Genomic DNA, 17,578 nt, shown 5'->3' with positions numbered 1-17,578 from the left:
CCAATATTCAGCTTTTTGGATGAGAAGTTTTACTCTTTCTCTCTCAGCAGGACCAAAGAAAAGTGCTCGACTTGACTCGCTGACTGGAGGGACGCTGAGCAGCTGTTTCACTTCACGGAGACTGACTCTTAACAAACTGTTCGACAGGACTACAACAACATCACTCCTGATGCTTTGTGCTGCAGTCCTGACCTCCAGTTTTTGACTGCACCGCGAACAGCTTTCGTGACAACGGAGGTCGAGGATATTGAGGACTATCTGAGACACTGATTTGAGAGAAGGCTCTGGTGAGTAAATCTGAAATAGTTGGGGGATGGGAGGGGGTGGGGAGTGGGGTGGTTATGTGAGGGGTGTCTGCACGCTGCTGCACTGTCAGGAGGAGTTTGCATGAGCACAGAGTGGGGAGGAAAATACATAGATGCCAGCTGTGTGAAGGAATCCACATAACTGAGCTGTCCCAAACAAAAAAGCAAAGTTATTCTGTTAACACAACCTGTTAAGTGTCATTGGCAGATGATATGCTAATAGTAAAGTTCCTCTAGTAGACCTTAATCTTTACCTACATGTCCTGCCAATGACGTGCCACACAGCTGTGTGTGTCTGTGTGAAGTTTTCTGCCTACCTCTAAAGAAATGTAATAAATTAATTAATAAATTAGCAACGGTTTTACTGGATGGTCAATTTTGTCCTCTTAAAAAAACAAAACATGTCCAGATGACAAGTTATTTTCACGCTTATTTATAATACATTTATAATATAATGTAATGTATTAATGTCAACAAATTAGGGAAATTATCATGATTAATTGAAATATTTCTGACAAATAGTTGACTGTGTGTCTCTCATGTTAACCCCCCCCCATCCGTCTGTCTGTTTGCCAAGAGGTGGTGGTATTTACTTGCATCCAGATCCCTGTACCCCTACCTCTGTCAGTTAGCGTTTTGAGCCACTAGATGTCAGTATTTATCAACATATGTACCAGACTGGCAGCATCTCTTGCATTATAATTCAGCATTAAGCTTAACGTATACAAACATTTTCTTTCATTATTTGTTTGTGTGCATGCAAATGATTGTAGATCTGTACAATACAGGGATGTAGCTGAACATCAGTTTTATCATTACATTAACAACACAGTCAGCTTTCACTGACTGTTGCAGTGTTGTTAATGTTTTACCTCTGTTTTTGACGTTTTAAATATCACTGACTCTGTATTCAGTTGGGAGATTGGTGATGGAGAAGTCCATAAAAGAGAAATAAATAGAGTCATTTCCTTTTTGTTTTGCTCCAAGTCATAGGAATAGATTTGACAAAGCAATAATAGAATATTTGGTTGCATGTCACAGTCAAAGTAAAGGTCATTTTCTTAATTGCGTGGTTACCTCTACCACGAGATGGCAATCGCACACAATACAAATCCTCTTACTTTTGTGTGTGTGTGTGTGTGTGTAATGGGGGTGGGGGGTGGGACATAGAGGGTGTGTGTATGTTCTCCATGTACATGTGCATGTATGTCACAGACAGTGTGCCTTTAATTGTGATATGTTTGTGTGTCTTTTAGTGCAAAGTTATTTCATTTAGTAGTTTAGTGAATATGTGTACACATTGAGCTGCTGGAGGTGCTTGATATTTATTTATTTTTGTTTGTTTTGTTTATTTGCATGCAGCAGAGTGGCTGCTGGCGTTGCTGGTCACTACAAGTGGCTGGCATTCACTGCCTGGTAATCAGGTTGCAGGCAAACCGGGTGGCAGCGCTCCGAATGGTTTCCTGGAGATTATCCCAAAATTATCCACGAATTATCCCCGAGAATTATGCCATTCCAGTCAGTCAGGCCTTGTCCATTGATGGGAATGGGAAGAGGGAGAGTGTGTGTGGACGAAGACTTGTGTGCAGTGTTGACGGTGTTGGGGAGGTTTGGATGGAGCGTTACTGGTGTCTGTCATGGAGCGTGTATTTCTGTCTGGGTGTGTGCTCTGTAATGATTCTGGCAGTGTTGGTACATTGGGGTAATGGAGCATGTTAATCCACATCAAACAGCTATTAGCAGCAGATTTTGCTCATAAAAGTCACTCGTTACAGGGAGAGGAAGGACATAGAATTAACATACAGACAACCTGGGTACTTCTCTCTCTCTCTCTCTCTCTCTCTCTCTCTCTCTCTCTCTCTCTCTCTCAGTTGGCCAGTGTTTTGTTTTCCAAGAGGCATTTTTGTTGCGCCAAAAGAACCACAGTTGTGCTCAAATGCAACAGAAGTTTGGCACTTGGCCCACTCACTAATCAAATCCCTGAAATCTACTGTGTAAATGTTGTGTGCGTACGTCACCATTGTCATGAAAGGTGTTTATTCCCAGAGCTACAACTTTTCGAGCCATTTGGCACATTGTAATGAATTCATTTCTGCGTGGCTGTTGTCACTGCACACTGTGCTGTCATCAAAGTGCGTGTAGATAGGGGACTCGTTGCCTGCTTGTGTGTGTGTGTGTGTGTGGGGCTGCTGGAGCCCCAGGAGGATGAATAGTGGTGAACCTCTCTGCGATAAGTGTTTGGTAAACAGGTCAGTGGATTGTCCTCCGAGGCTCAATCTGAGCTATTTTCCCTGACTGAGGACACAAATTATCCTCCGTATTCATCCCATAAACAGGCCACCACTGGAGCAGCTACCATACACATTTCTTTTCACTGTGTTTTTGTGCTAATTCACCCTGTTTTCTTGTTCTGTGGCTGAAGAAAGGAATGGTTGCACATGTGTGTTAAAAATACAGGATACAGGATGAACACTTCTCAGCCACTCGGCCACTAAATCTAAAATGTAACACTGGTGAAAACATAACTGCTAAAGATGAAAGAATAATTAGATGAAAAGCAAATGTAAGTGGAGGATCACTGTGAAAAACACTAAGGAAGTGGAAGATGCAGGAGGCAGAGGGGAAAAGACCGGAAGAGCCTGAGGTGATGAAAGGTTAAGTACTCCTTTTTTGGATGCTGTTGGCTACTTCCTGCAGGGCCTTGTTGCTTGACCCACTGGTTAGAGGAGAGAGGTAAAAAAATGAAATGGTAGAGAGGGAGGGAGGGAGGGAAGACGAAAGCTGCATGTGAGGTTGCAAGGTGAGAGGTGGAAGAGCTAAAATGGGAGGAGTGTTTCCCGCCGACTGATGGGGAACAATTGGTTTCACAAGGACACACACACACACACACACACACGCACACACACACACTTGAACCAGAAACAAAAATGAACACACACATACATGCACACAAACCAGACACACTAAGAACTATAGTCCCAGCAGGCATATGAACTTCAGTGCAGTTGTTGCCATGGCAATACACTGAGTTGCTGACCCCCCGACTCCATTTTTCCTGCCGCTTTGCTATTGAAAGAGATGATTGACAAGTGTCCAAATGTCAGCCGACCCAGCCGGCCACACAGATGGGGCAGCCATTTTATGGCACTTTCACTCACAGGGAGGAGGTGTGTGTGTGTGTGTGTGTGCGTGTGCACTGAGTGTCTGTTAAGGCCGTAGCAATATCTACATCCATAAAGAATACATGGAGCACTCGCACATTGTAAACACATGTAAACACAGATACCCCGGCCTGCAAATTAAAAATGAGCTTCTCAGTAAAGGTCTTTTGTCTGCGAGGCAGGGTCATATATCCTGTTTTGCCTTTTTGAGCTGCACTGATAACCCATTCAGTGACAGGCCGGGATTTGTTGGTGGTGGTTGTTAAGTTTTTAGTGTCACTACTTTGCTTTGCTGTGCTGTGTGCATATTCATTTGCAGAGCGTTGAAACTGAATCTGCATGTATCCACTTCAACGAGAGTTTACAGACGTCGACGTATGTACTTTCTGTTCGTTCTGTGTATTTTTATTTATTTTTTGCTTTTTGTTTTTGTATCCATGCTCCCATTTTCACTCTCATTGTGTGCAGGTTAGAAGGGATCGGTCTTATCTTGATCACCCACAGCAACACATTAACCTCTTCTCTCTTATCTCAACACTGGTCATTAGTGCCAAAACCCTTAACGTCCTATTGACAAGGGGTACAGAACTCTCTCTCTCCCCCTCCCCCTCCCCCTCTGTGTATGTGTGTGTGTGTGTGTGAGCATCCACTGCGTTATCTTGGGTGACATGCGGTTGAGATCTGTTGAGTTGGTGATCTGAGCCGATAACATTATTAACCTGGTGTGTGTGTGTGTGTGTTTGTATTTGTGTGTATATACGTGTGTATATATACGTATACATGTATATGTATATATGTGTAAATATACATATACATACATATATTTTTGAGGACCAAAAAACATACAGACCTATCTTTGTGAGGACATTTTAACCTTGTGGGGACATTCTGTCTGGTCTTCACAACTTAAAAATGCTGTGTCAGGGTTACTTGTTTTAGGGTTAGGGTTAGAATTAGGTTTATATTAGGGTTAGCGTTAAGGCATTTAGTTGTGAAGGTTAGGGTAAGGGGCAAGGGAATGCATTATGTCTATGATGTGTTTGTGTAAGTGTGTGTTACCCATTTAGGACGTTTTCTGACATAAACACTGGTATAAAGTATGGACCAGTAGTGCTCATGAAGACCAAAACCTGGTCCTACTATGGCAGAACCTCATTTCTGAGGTTGACAAACACATTGAATTGTGGTTAGGTTCAGGTTAGGGATAAGACCTTGGGTCGGTTGTAAATGAATGGTGGACAATGCCAGTCTTGGATGGATAGAAATATGAGAGAGAGAGATAGAGCGAGAGTGTGTTAAATAAAGCAAGAGAAACTAGGAGAGGAAATGCAGTAATAGTTCTTCAGAGACAATTTGATATTATGAGACATCACACCAAAACTGAACATTTGATAAAGCTCTAAATGTTCTTTTCTCATAACAAATTAACAAACCTTTCTAATTCATTTACTGAATACAATGTAATATGCTAAATGTAGTGAGTACATTTCAAAAGAAACGAGAATCACGCTCTCCTCCCACTTGATAGCTTTGCAGGAAAATGCAATGATCTTTTCAAAAGCTCTAGTCATCAGTTTGGCTACGAGGCCATTTAGAAAGTACTGAGGGAGAATAAAATGTACCTCCTGGCTAATGCTACTGATGGAGCAATACTCTTCAGCTCTGTCAAATGGCTGTAAACAGAGTGAATGGCAAATTAAATGAAGTCAACGCATGGCAATCAAATCACTTACAACAGTAAGTTTAGCACATGCCTTTGACGCATGCCTTTGAGTACTGAAAGACAAATAGACACAATAAACATTGAAAAATAAATCCATTCATTAATTTGTTATTTTTAAGTCGAACCTTTTCAGGGTCACACAGGCTGTGATTCCAATAAATTAAGATGAAAGTGAAAAAACCCTCAAAATATCGAAAGTACGCATTTCGATATTTGTCGAAATGTGAACATTTTTTTATTATTATAACTGAAATGTACATATTCCAAAGAAGAAAAAGCAGCAGTTGTAGACTTGTAGACTCAACTGTAAACTCCATTTATGACTGTTTATCCTGAAGGAAAAAGACAATACAATGACATGTAATCTTCAGGAAATGCAAAAAGTATTCTACATTCTCACCATATAATAATAATAATCACAGTTATTCACAACACACATGCATACATATATTATAAGGTGTTAGAGACCACTATTAATGTATTCATGTACTTTCGTATCCCAATCTGTCTTCTATACTAATACCAATATTTTACACTGTTATTGTCACTGTGCAGTATTTGTTACTCAAACATATCTGCCTCATAGATTGTTTTTAATATTTTAGATTGAGATTTTTTATCTACTAGAGCAGGGGTGTCAAACATATGGCCCGAGGGCCAGAACTGGCCCATCAGAGGATCAAATCTGGCCTGCAGAATTAATTAGTTAAAATGAATACTATAATACTATATTTTGCTGTTCCAGATACCTGTGACTAAATGTGCCTTTGTAGATCCACTGTGATCTGTAAGCTGTAATGCACATGTGTAAATGCTAAACTTGGGAATAATAGTCTTGAAATTGCACTTCTCAAGAAACTTCAGGGTGTTCACTTTTTAAAAAGATATTTGAAAAAAGGTTATTATGGTATTATTTTACTGGTGCGGGTGTTGTATGTGGCCCCTGAGCTAAGATGAGTTAGACACTCCTGGTAACTCAGGTCAGGTAATCGTGTTGGTTCTGTGGTTAATGTGTTGTGAACTCTATAATTTAGTTGTTTGCTCTTTTAAGAATGACAGTCAAGTTGTTCTTTTACTACTGTATATTATATAAGAGAAACATTTAACTAAACATGTCATAGAAAAATGAAGTGCCACATTTTGCCACAAAATGTTTCTCTGTCAATTCTCTTCCTGTTTAAATGTGTTTTTTTATTTAGTATTTTTTCTTATCTCTACCTGGACCTGTGTGTTGGTAGGGCTGACAATCTAACAGGTTAAAAGAATAATTGCAACTCTATTTACCCCAAACAGCCTCTCCTCTGCACATAATTACATTGGCTCACACACATGTGCAAAGACACACTTATCACATACAGAGGCACACTCTGTGTGTGTGTGTGTGTGAGAGAGAGACAGAGAGAGAGAGAGGGAGAGAGACCCTGCACTAATATTTAGGTAGTAACAGTCATGTGTTTGAGTGAACCCTCCTCTTGTCCTCCTCTTCACTGTTAACCACCGGCATTTACTGAGAGGAGAGGAATACATCCCGCATTGACTGTACCCATCATGCTTTGTGTGTGTATGAGTGTGTGCACTTGTATTTGTTGCCTCTGTAGGATATTTTCTGGCATAAACACTGACCTGGTCAGGACCAGTAGTCCTCATGGAGACCAAAACTTGGTCCTAATGAGGCATTTCTGAGGAACTGTTTAAGTTCAGGGCTTAGATTTGTTGTTTAGACTGTCCTAATGAACGTAGTCAATGCAGTGTCCTAAAAAGCATGGCTGCACAAACCTGCGTGTGTGTATGTGTGTGTGTGTGTGTGAGTGAGAGCTGTGTCAGTGAATGACAGGTGTGCATGTGACAATATTATGACATCATCCTCTAAGCCAAGGGGCTCTATAGTAAGTGAAGGTCTGTCATTTACTAAACATTTAGAAAAAATACCTTCAGAAAACACAGTTTTAAAATAACACATTTTTCAGATAGAAAAACAACTTCTACAGGATAAAGTGTCAAGTATTTAGAGTGACCCACACTTACACTTGAACAATTTTATGACCCTCTGTTTGTTCTACTACTTCATTCCGACTTCATCTGCTGTAAAAAAGGTCCGTTACGCCAGATTTATTGACAGCTTGTTATATATAATGTTATATATAAGAATTTCAAAATGCCAATGATCACAGAATTTGACAGACAGTGCTGTATGATTTATAGACGATAGAAGTTGTTTTTTTGTCTTTTTGATGAATCACCAGGTTTGGTATATGTGATCCATAAATGACCGATTATCCCCAAATGCTATTAACTGTTTTCCTGACTAACTATAAATATTACTGAAAACGTGTTACATCATACAGATCCGGCACACATGTTTCTGTGTTTACTAAGGTCGAATAATTTTGGAAAAATATCCAATTGCATTGATATATATTGCAAATGCAAGTTGATCTGAGTCACATGTTCAGTTCACAGTATGCTTTTAACATACGAGGAATTTGCTTTGAATATTCACCGTGTAATAAATTACAAACATAATAGAGCATTGCTACATGAAAATATGGCAACAATCAATTATTACAAAAACTGACTGACAGATACATGGATAGAAACAAATAAAATAATAATAATAGTAATAATAAATTGCAGCCTTTGTGATATGCAAATTGCATTGGTTGAAATCGTGATTTCAATTTGAAAACAATTAATTGTTTTTGTTCGCTACATATACAAGTAATTTGACCCTGGATTAAGTACGGTGCAATTACAAGAACATTATCAAAAGCAATATTAGTATGTGAATATTATTGGATTTTGTTTGATAGATATGAATAGAAAAATAGTTTTTGCAATGTTTTGCTAAAAAGAAGATTTCATTAATGTTAATCTGTAAAATATTTTCAGCATCACATTTCTATGTATGTACAACATATCATGTGTGAAGATGACAGTTGTAATTCACACAGTTGCAAGATGTAATTATCATCATAATTATAATTATTATTATCGTCAGAGAAGATAGATATTTAGACTTGTTTGTGTGCAGTGGCAGGTGTACTGTATATGGTCCCTGGATCAAATCTTCTAGATGTATGTTTTCAGTCTCATGCAGTGCCTCTGCTTGGACATTGGTGGCGCTGCTGCTGCACTGTGGTTAATGACTGCCGTAGCAATAATGTTGGATCCACTCACGGCCGACATTACATTAGGAAACATTATCTAAATACTCAACAAAGTGAAATTGAATTTAGGGCTCCCCCTCACCGCCACCGCCACCGCCAACCACCCACCCCCCCTCTGCTGGTTCAACTGGCCCACTCTCACTTCTCTCCTTATTGTTAGAGTGAATCAAGCAGGATCCTCTGCTCTTCATCCGCTCTCAAATTGAATCAGTCTCAATTTGACCTTTTTTATGTAGCAGAATCTTCTACAGATGTACAGTATGTTCATGCACGTAACATTTGACATGTGTGTGTGTGTGTGTGTGTGTGTGTGTGTGTGTGTTGCCCATATGTGTCCCCAGTGTCAGCTCGTGCTGCTTACGGTAAAGTGGGAAACAGCATCTCCCTGTTTGCTGCAGAATAGACCAATTAGTGTTTAGCAACAGAGCAGGAACCCATGTGAATGTGTCATTGATTAGCAGGATTTGGCTAATCATCACATCTCATAAACTCACCCGCTAATGTCAGCTGGATCTCCTACAGTACGCCTCCTTCTCCTCACTCAATCCATACTCTGAACTCCCCTTTTTCCCTTTCAGTTCCCTCTTCCCGTCTCTTTCCACACTCGTCTTTCTGCCCATCTGTCTCTGTCTGTCTTCTCTCCCTTCCTTCCTGTTTTTCTTCCCTCTTCTGAATTTCTTCCTTCCCCTCTTCTTCTTTCTTCTCATTTTGTTTTCAACGCTGGAGGGTTTACAGTAGAGGGAGCAGAGCAGATGCTGACTTTCCTGCTCATACATCAAAAAAGGGGGAAAATAAGACTTTGCACTGCTGCTGATTTATTAAGCCAATATGTAACATGTAAAAAATGTTATAAATCTGTTTCTGATATCTGTAGAAGTATTGTCCAACAAGAGAAAGAAATGCAAAAAGTTATCTAGGGCTGCATCCAACGATTATTTTCACCATCGAATAATCTGTTGATTGTTTTATATCGAGTACTTATTTTGTCCTTAAAATGTCAAAAAAAGGTTGGTCAGTGTTTACCAAACCTGGAAATGATGATGTTCTCAAATGTCTTCTCCACAAACCACAGTTATTCAGTTTTAGTGATTTCTTTGTTATTTGGAGCAAAAAACCTGAAAATATTCTCATTTAAGAAACTGAAAAATCAGAAAGCTTCTTTCAATTTTTGAAAAACACTCAAAATTAGAGACAGTTAATTTAGTGATCGATCGATAATCGAACAATCCTTGCAGCCCTTCGCTTATCAATATTTGCTAAATAAACAGTTTAGGTCAAATGTGAGAAGAAGTAATGAACTGGTTTTCATGCATAGACCAAAATCTTAGAGCCTTATCCCAAATATTCATACAGTCTGAGGCCTTGGCCTCATGAAACCAAAACATACTTTTTTAGATTTTTATTTGATGGAATAAGAATTAAATGAATTAAAAAAAACCACATTTTGATTTTATACATTTTAGTAAATAGTGTATAACTGCTGAGGTGCAGTTTACAGTGATCTAACTTGCTTGACTCATTGATAATGGCATTTATTTTTCAAAAACCCAAGGAGACAGCAGTGAGTTATTATACTAACACTTCTCACAACAGAAGTAGAAAAGGCAAACAGAATATCTCACATTTGAGAACTTTAACAATTAACGTTGTATGTTACATGATCTAAATAGCTGCAGGTATGTCTATGTATAATTTTTAAATCATTGACGAGTCATTTTTATTACAATAGAAAACTAATACAAATCTGGCAATCATGACCCCAGGTTATTTTAAAAAAAATTGAACATAATGACTTAAACCATTTAAGGGTTCAAGGGAAAAAGAATTTGTATTTAATTTAATTTGAATGAGAAGAAATTAAATGAGTTGTTTTTAGCGGTCTGTATGGTGTGTAATAGGTATTAGTTTTCATATTAAATAACATCTGTTTGACACAGTATGGTGGCCAGCTGGGAGCATGAAGGAGGACATACGGTGTGTGTGTGTGTGTGTGTGTGTGTGTGTGTGTGTGTGTGTGTGTCCACGCACATGCCTGGGTGTGTGAGAGGTTGCGGGGGGGACTCACAGCGTTTGATTTGTTGTGTTGCTAATGTGACACTGATTATACAGGTCAGAGTAAAACAAAGCGGTGAGACACTGCGATGCTAATACAGACGCTGTGATAACAGGGTTGTCATCTCACACACACACACACACACACACACACATATACACACACTCACACACACACAGATATACCTTCATATGAACATAAATGTATGTATACACATGTATATGTATGCGTTGTCGTGTGTTGCTTGTGAAACACACAAAAGTGGCGGAAACACACTTGTCGCACGTGACGCACATATTCACAATTCATAGAAAAACATCTCACATTGACTTCAACAACCACACTGAGCCTTTTTTGTGAGAAGTAGACTGTTGCCATGGAGAATGGAGGTTAGTGAATTTGACCTATGCTATCATGCTAGCTTTGGTCCCGCAGCTGTAATTTCAAATGAGAAGGGGGAAAAAAAAGTCTCTTACTGAATTGATTTATCCCTATGTTTATGAGTAGATAAGTGCAGTGATGCTTAGATGGAGGGTTATTTTCATGGGGTGAGTCTTTTGTGTGTATTGTGTTTATCTAGGCCACTGTTGATGTAGGGAGTACTGTAGCTCTTTTTCTCACAGCAGGGACCTTCTTTTTGTGTTTGTGTGCGAGTGTTTTTCTGTGCGTGCAGCCGTGATTGTTTGTGTGTGTGTGTGTGTGTGTTTGCCCGATCTCTGCAACTGGTATGGCAAACGCATGGGAGAGATTGTGGTTTGCGGAGAGCGGTTCGTGATCAAGCTGCCCTGCCGCAGGAGCGAAATCAATCACAATAGGATGGGAGAAGTAAGAGTGACTAAATAACAGGCATTGTATTTGTGCTGATTTAGTCACCACATCACCTGTTCTTCCATTTAAACCTCACTTTATGGCCTTTTTCAGATTGTACAACCTTTTTAAAAAAAAAACAAAAAAACAACAGAATTTTTTCTGTTTTCCACTTTTACATTATTTTGTATAATTATTAGTAGTAGACCAAAGTGTCTTTCACTCTAAAATTAACAGGTGTAGCTGGGATGTTTTATCGCAGGTGAATCAGTTAAAAAACAAACAAACAAAAAATCTTATTGCCAGTGATTGATCCGCCCTGTGCTGTGGGTTTTTATGTTTTTCATTTGTGTCAACTGTGCGTGAAATGTGCCCTCACGGAAACGGAAAACGAGTCAGAGGAAGAACAAAGCATTGGCGCTCAGTGACAATGTCAGGTGATACTGTAGCGTGTTGGGGGTTTGTGGATGTGGTTTCCCAGAATGCTTTGCATGATACTGCAGTTCAGTTGTGTTTTACTTCATTTTCTAAACTACTGTTATTGATTGTGAGTGTTCTTTCTATCTTTGTTATAATGGATGCATGTCGGCACTGAGTGGAACGGTTCAGTTTGGTACAGTGCACATATACTGTATATTTTGATGCGTTTCCATTAGGAATAGTACGAAAACAACCAGCCCCAAAAGTTCCATTCTTTGGCACCCTTCCCTAGCAGTACCAGAATAAAATGGTTGTGAAAAAATGTCACACTCCTCTCACTCCTAGATCAGCTGTCTTTCTCTTCAGTGCCTTCATGCAAAGCTTGATGTGTTGCTGAGACAAACAGCTGTAAACCAAGCAGGGAAAAAAAGAACATGTCCTCTGTTGTATCGCGCTCAAGTCTTCCTTTGTTGTTGTTCATTGTTGTTGCACCGGAACGGTGTCACACTATGTATCTCGCCGACATGGCCATCGGGCACAGCCTACACCCCGCCTACCAAGTACTGGTCGTGTTCTCAGTTGAAACGCAAGCGTGACGCAGATCTTTACCATTGGAAACCGTACTGTACTATACCAAACAGCATAAGTATTTCCAGTAAGCTGTAAGCTTCAGTGGGTGTCTGCAGAAGTTACCAAGAGGGTTCCGTTTTTAGTGTGCTGTGCACTGCACAGAGGGATGCAGCAGTGCCCCACTTGTGTCCCCTCATGACTTTGCAGGCAACACATAGAAGTAAATGGTAAATGGTTTTCAGATTCTCATGGGTGACGGCATGACAGGTTCCCAGGTGGTCTGAGAGTTGTGCTGGAAATGACGTGGGAATTCAATCAATGCCAAAAATGAAGCAGGAGAAGAGAAGGAGAAATTAGCATGTTCACACACACATCTTGCATTCTCACTAATGCCGATCAGAGCCAAAGCTGATAAAAAGAATGCATGTATCATCACCTGACACGAGATTGAATGCCAATTAATCACATTCAGTTTTATCCCGGGTTTAAACATTTGTCTGTGTGTGTGTGTGTGTGTGTGTGTGTGTGCGCGTGTGTGCGTGCGTGCGTGCGAGCTAGAGAGAGACATATAGAAAATGACAAGTGAGCAAATGGGTAGTCAAGATACGGTTGTCTGTCTGGGTTTTGGGGCAATTTCCTGGGGAGGGTGTGAATGTTGGTCAACATGGGCGGGGAATGTGTCAATCATGTGTTTAACAGCGCCTTGTATAGGTTGTCATGTTGCCCGGCAGCCGAGGCAGAGGAGGCGCGGACGCCGAGGCCAAGCTGGGGTCACTGTCTGCCCTAAATGGACCCCCACGACAGCATGGTGGGCAGATAGGCGATGCGTTGCTCCAGGGAGGTCAGTGCAGGGGTGATTCAATTCTCTGCATTTGGCTGTTAGGAGATTGTGTGCTCACCTTTGTCAAGCCGACCACATACAGGTCAGCAAAAATAAGATGGAGAATCACAACAGCGGAAAGAAGGGTTAAGGCACAGAGTAACCTCTTTGTGCGCTTGTGTGTGTGAAAGCGAGAGACACAGTATGTTCACATGGCGTTAAAAAAAAAAAATTAATCACTGTTGATCTCTTTGAAACTAGACTTTTAAAGTACTTGTAAACATATTGAATTTGTCAAAGTCCAACTAACACCCATATAATGCAATGGGAAGTCGTCATACTTATTATTATTGCATGTATATGTTTAGTTGGACTCAAACGGGCGAAATTTGAGGTTTGATGTTGAACTAAGAGATGAATCATGGCTTATTTCAACTGGGATTGCTCCAGTGACCCGTGACCTTCACGTGGAGGAAAAAGCGGTAGACAATAAAGTCTCAGAATGGGGCTCAACATGCTAACAACTAGACGCCAGCTAATCCGTAAAATGTTTAATGCTAATGCTGTAAGGGGACATATTGCCACCTAGTGTAGCAGAGTTGGACACACTGTATTCAATAAACCAATTCCCTGTCAGTGTTTGTATTCCTGGAAAAGGACAAACAAACAAGGTTACAACATACTGGAGAGTGGTGTCCCTCAAAGTTCCCGGGTTTGGTGTCCCCCCGGCCCCAGTGGTTTTACTCTTGGGTGACTTTGATTCTCCATCCCTGAAGACTTCTATATTTGTTGTTTTCTTTTTCTTCTTTACATACACCGGTTATCTCTCTTTATTTGTTTCTCTGTGATTCACAAACTCTTTTATTCTTCACAGTGCTCTGACAGTATATGCTGAGGACGTTGTAGCAGGTCAGTGCTATTCCTGTGTGAACCATCTTTATTGAGGTATAATGCAAATCAATGACGCTAATTCTCTCAGATTCTGTTTAACCTTGAGTTTTTTCAACAAAGTACGGACTGTGGAGGTCAAGCTTTGTCCACATGTGTTCACGTTTTTTGATAATCATTGCACTTGAGACAAAAATGTGACCTTATGATAAAGCTCAACTCACTTCACACAAAGAGTGAACATGAACACCTCATAAAAACATTCTACACAGTTTGAAGTATTACTATTGTAGTATTGTATTATTATAGCATTTCAAAAAACACTGGATTAGGGACCATATTTGTTGGGGGTGTCAACTAAATCTTGAATGAATGAATGATTTATTTTCCTGGTTTGTTTTGTTCTTTGTCGATAAAGCAGTAGGCTGAAGCTTGATCCTCATTTTGGCCTAACCTTGTAGTACTATTAATGGAATAACCCAGAATATCAGCAACAGTATCACAAAACCAGAATTAAAATGTTGAAAAGCAACAAACAAATTGAACATAAAACCAACACAACAACAGTACACAATAAGCCTTCACTTACATTTTCCTAATTTAATTGATAATCCGTAATTATTTTGATATTACGAGACGTAGTTAGAGAGCTACACAGTCTTAGCTCATTCAATAGTTTGACTGCTGACACTGAATGACATCTATATTTTACTTACAATACGTAACTTAAGCTCAGTCTCGTTGCGACTCAGAACAGAACATTTCACTGTGTGTTACTGTGTAACATATACATGTGACAAATAAAGAATCCTTGAATCCTTGAACATTGGTTCTTCTATGATGTTGAATCTTTCAAAACGTGTAGTTTTCCTATAAAAAATAATATTATATGATGGTAATAATTTACAACCCCAACATTTTATATTTTGAACATTAGCTCTCTTCTCTACTCTTAATAGCATATCATTTTCAAAAACACCTTTTTTTGAAGATGTTCCTTTTAGGAAATGCTGCTTAGATATCACAGTGAATGGTGACTTTCTCTTTTTTAATGTATCTATAATCTATAATCTATCTATCTATATAATCTGTAGTTTGGGACATTGTATGGATCCGGTAATAAAATAGCAAAACAAGCAGCTATTCTTGGCTTTGTGTTACTTTAGCTTAAATGATGGATTTACTTCCAATGACCTTGAATGCAAAACTGATAAAATCAAAGTTCCCAGTATATCAGTGAGCTCTGTATATACTGTACATTACGTGTGTGTGTGTGTGTGTGTGTGTGTGTGTGTGTGTGTGTGTGTGTGTGAGAAGAGAGAGAGAGAACCACCAATGAGAACCACCATCTGGTCGTGAAGGCCAGTAGACCGGAGATGTGCTGCCCTGCCCCTTGTCAGTGGCAGCTGTGTGTGTGTGTGTGTGTGTGTGTGTGTGTGTGTTCACATGTGCACTAATTACCACTGTTGCGATCAGACCAGTAGCAGCCATCATGTGTTGACAGACACGTCTAGTTTCTACCAACGTTCCTCCCTCCCATGGTTCTCTCATGGAACCTGTTTGTTTTTTTGCATATAATCCTTAGCAACACTCAGCTCAGTCACAGATTAAACAAACAACTAAGACTTTGCTGTTCGAGTGGAGTGGCGTGTCACATGGTCTTTTATTATGTGCCAAAACATTACAGAAAGTTAGTTTTGACTGATAATCTGTATAGAATCTTCAGAAGTTGCTGTAAGCAGGGACACGTGACATTGTCATTTAACCATTTTTAATGCATTGCTCCGCTGCAGCATGATGGTCATTCATCAAGAGACTTGCAGACATTGTTGTATTAACATGGCAATCAGTAATAATCTGCCCTCTCTGCAGTCATAAAATGAGTTAAGTAATAATCAGGCCTTTTCAGAAACCTAATTCTAGCATTTGTCAACTTCAACAATTCCGTACAACCGACTCAACAGTGTCTCTTCTCCTCGTCTTCATCTCTATTTGTTCATTCCACACACACACACACACACACACCTCCTCTTCAACCCCCATCTCTCCAATCCCAAGGGCAAGCCAAAGGCTGACAGCTTTGTTTGTGTTCCCCACTAAGTGATTTTTAATCAACTGGTCTGCATGAGTCCTCCCAAGGGCCAAAGCAGTAGCAGAAGTAGCAGCAGCAGCAGCAGCAGAGGCTGAGAGAGGCTGAGAGAGGCTGAGAGGGACTGAGCTGAGGGCAGATGGTTGGCCACCTCATCTGAGTGGAAGTGAGAAGAGCTTCAGAGCAACATTAACAGGAATCCAGCTACTTTTGAAAATTGCTGGTGTCGGTTAGGTCAAGCTTAATTGTCTCAGCCGCTTGTGCTATCACGTGGTGCTTCAATACTGTACTTTACAGTTTCCCTTCTATCGACATGTGTAAGGGCAACGCATGGCAGGCAAACTTACGTTAAGGTAGCAGTCAGCCTCTTAGAATTAGGTCAGTAGAGCCTGTTCAGCACAGATATTTGGCCATTTCCTCTTTTTTGTGTGATGTTCTTGTCATATACGCACAATATTTGTCTATACACACCTTTATACAACACTTTACCAGAATTCAATTCTCCATTTAAGAAAAAGAGAAGATTGTATGTAGTAAGTTTCCCTACAATATCAGTCTTTTCAAGTCATATTAATGTGGATCTGAAAGAGAATGGACAAGACCAACCCTGGCTTCTACCCCGGATTCTACAAAGATTTCTCTATCAGAACAATCTCCTCCTAATATAGTTCAACTATTCTATCATTGTCTCATGGTCAACTTGCAAATATGATCTTCCTCATGACTAGCCTGGTATTATCCTTTAGAATAGTAATTGTCCTAAAACAGAAATGAGCTGGTTGAAACACAAATAGAGCCAGGATTTTTTCTAGATACTTTTGCTCCAGAGGTCACAGACCTCAACAGTGTTCTCACTGCATTTGCACCTGAATGTTGGAGCATCAAATATATGCAAACACTTGTTCAATGTATAAGCTGATGTGTGTATTTTTTTTATTTTTTATTTTTTGAGTGTTCAGAGCTTGTCCCAGTCCACAGAGAAGGATCATGGACATGAGGACACAAGGGATAGGGCAAGATGGAGACTGATGATCCGCTGTGGTAACCCCTGAAAGGGAGAAGCTGGAAGAAGAAGAAGGTGTTGTCCCAGCTGAGGACAAGATCCTGTCCCTTCAAGTCATAGCTGCAGGACTGAATTGTATATAAAGACCAGTATAGGATGTTCTACGTTCTACCCATGTATTTTATGGATGAGTGGTTAAGGGGTGAGTCTCAACGGACCCCTGATCGTAGTTGGATGTAGTGAAAACAAGAAAGTCCAGACAGGGAATACGTTTTTGAAAGGAAAGCAAACTTTTTCTGTCATATTAGTCCAAGATTTTTAATGCATTGCCAATAATTGGTCCAAACATTCTCTGTTTGAATGTTTCTCTTTGATGGTTTGATGGTTTCACTACCATTGACTTTTTTTTAATCACTTATGGCGTATTTCCACAGGCACTACTCGCCTCGGTACGACACGTCATGATTAGGTTGCATCTCCACTACAAAAAAAGTACCTGCTTAACGTGGGCGGAGTCATCACTGCATGGCTGAGTGAAACTGCGGTGACTTCCTTTTATACACGACACACGC

The 17,578-nt window shown here is 40.0% G+C and overlaps 1 protein-coding gene across 3 annotated transcripts in view; it reads left to right on the top strand.

Annotated features, from left to right (window-relative positions):
- The window catches only part of sox1a (SRY-box transcription factor 1a), a 92,814-nt gene that overhangs the window by 3,630 nt on the left and 71,606 nt on the right, over positions 1-17,578 (top strand). For 2 of the 3 annotated variants that reach the window (XR_006359928.1, XR_006359930.1), the window contains one exon: positions 48-287. The gene's annotated coding sequence lies outside the window, so the exon portion shown is untranslated. The remainder of the gene's footprint in view (positions 1-47; positions 288-17,578) is intronic. The other variant, XR_006359929.1, reaches the window with a different exon arrangement.

Source organism: Solea senegalensis, linkage group LG2 (assembly GCF_019176455.1).
Source record: "Solea senegalensis isolate Sse05_10M linkage group LG2, IFAPA_SoseM_1, whole genome shotgun sequence".
Lineage (NCBI taxonomy): Eukaryota > Metazoa > Chordata > Actinopteri > Pleuronectiformes > Soleidae > Solea > Solea senegalensis.
The sequence above is the reverse complement of the archived record's forward strand: the minus strand, read 5'-3'. Positions and strand labels throughout refer to the sequence as shown.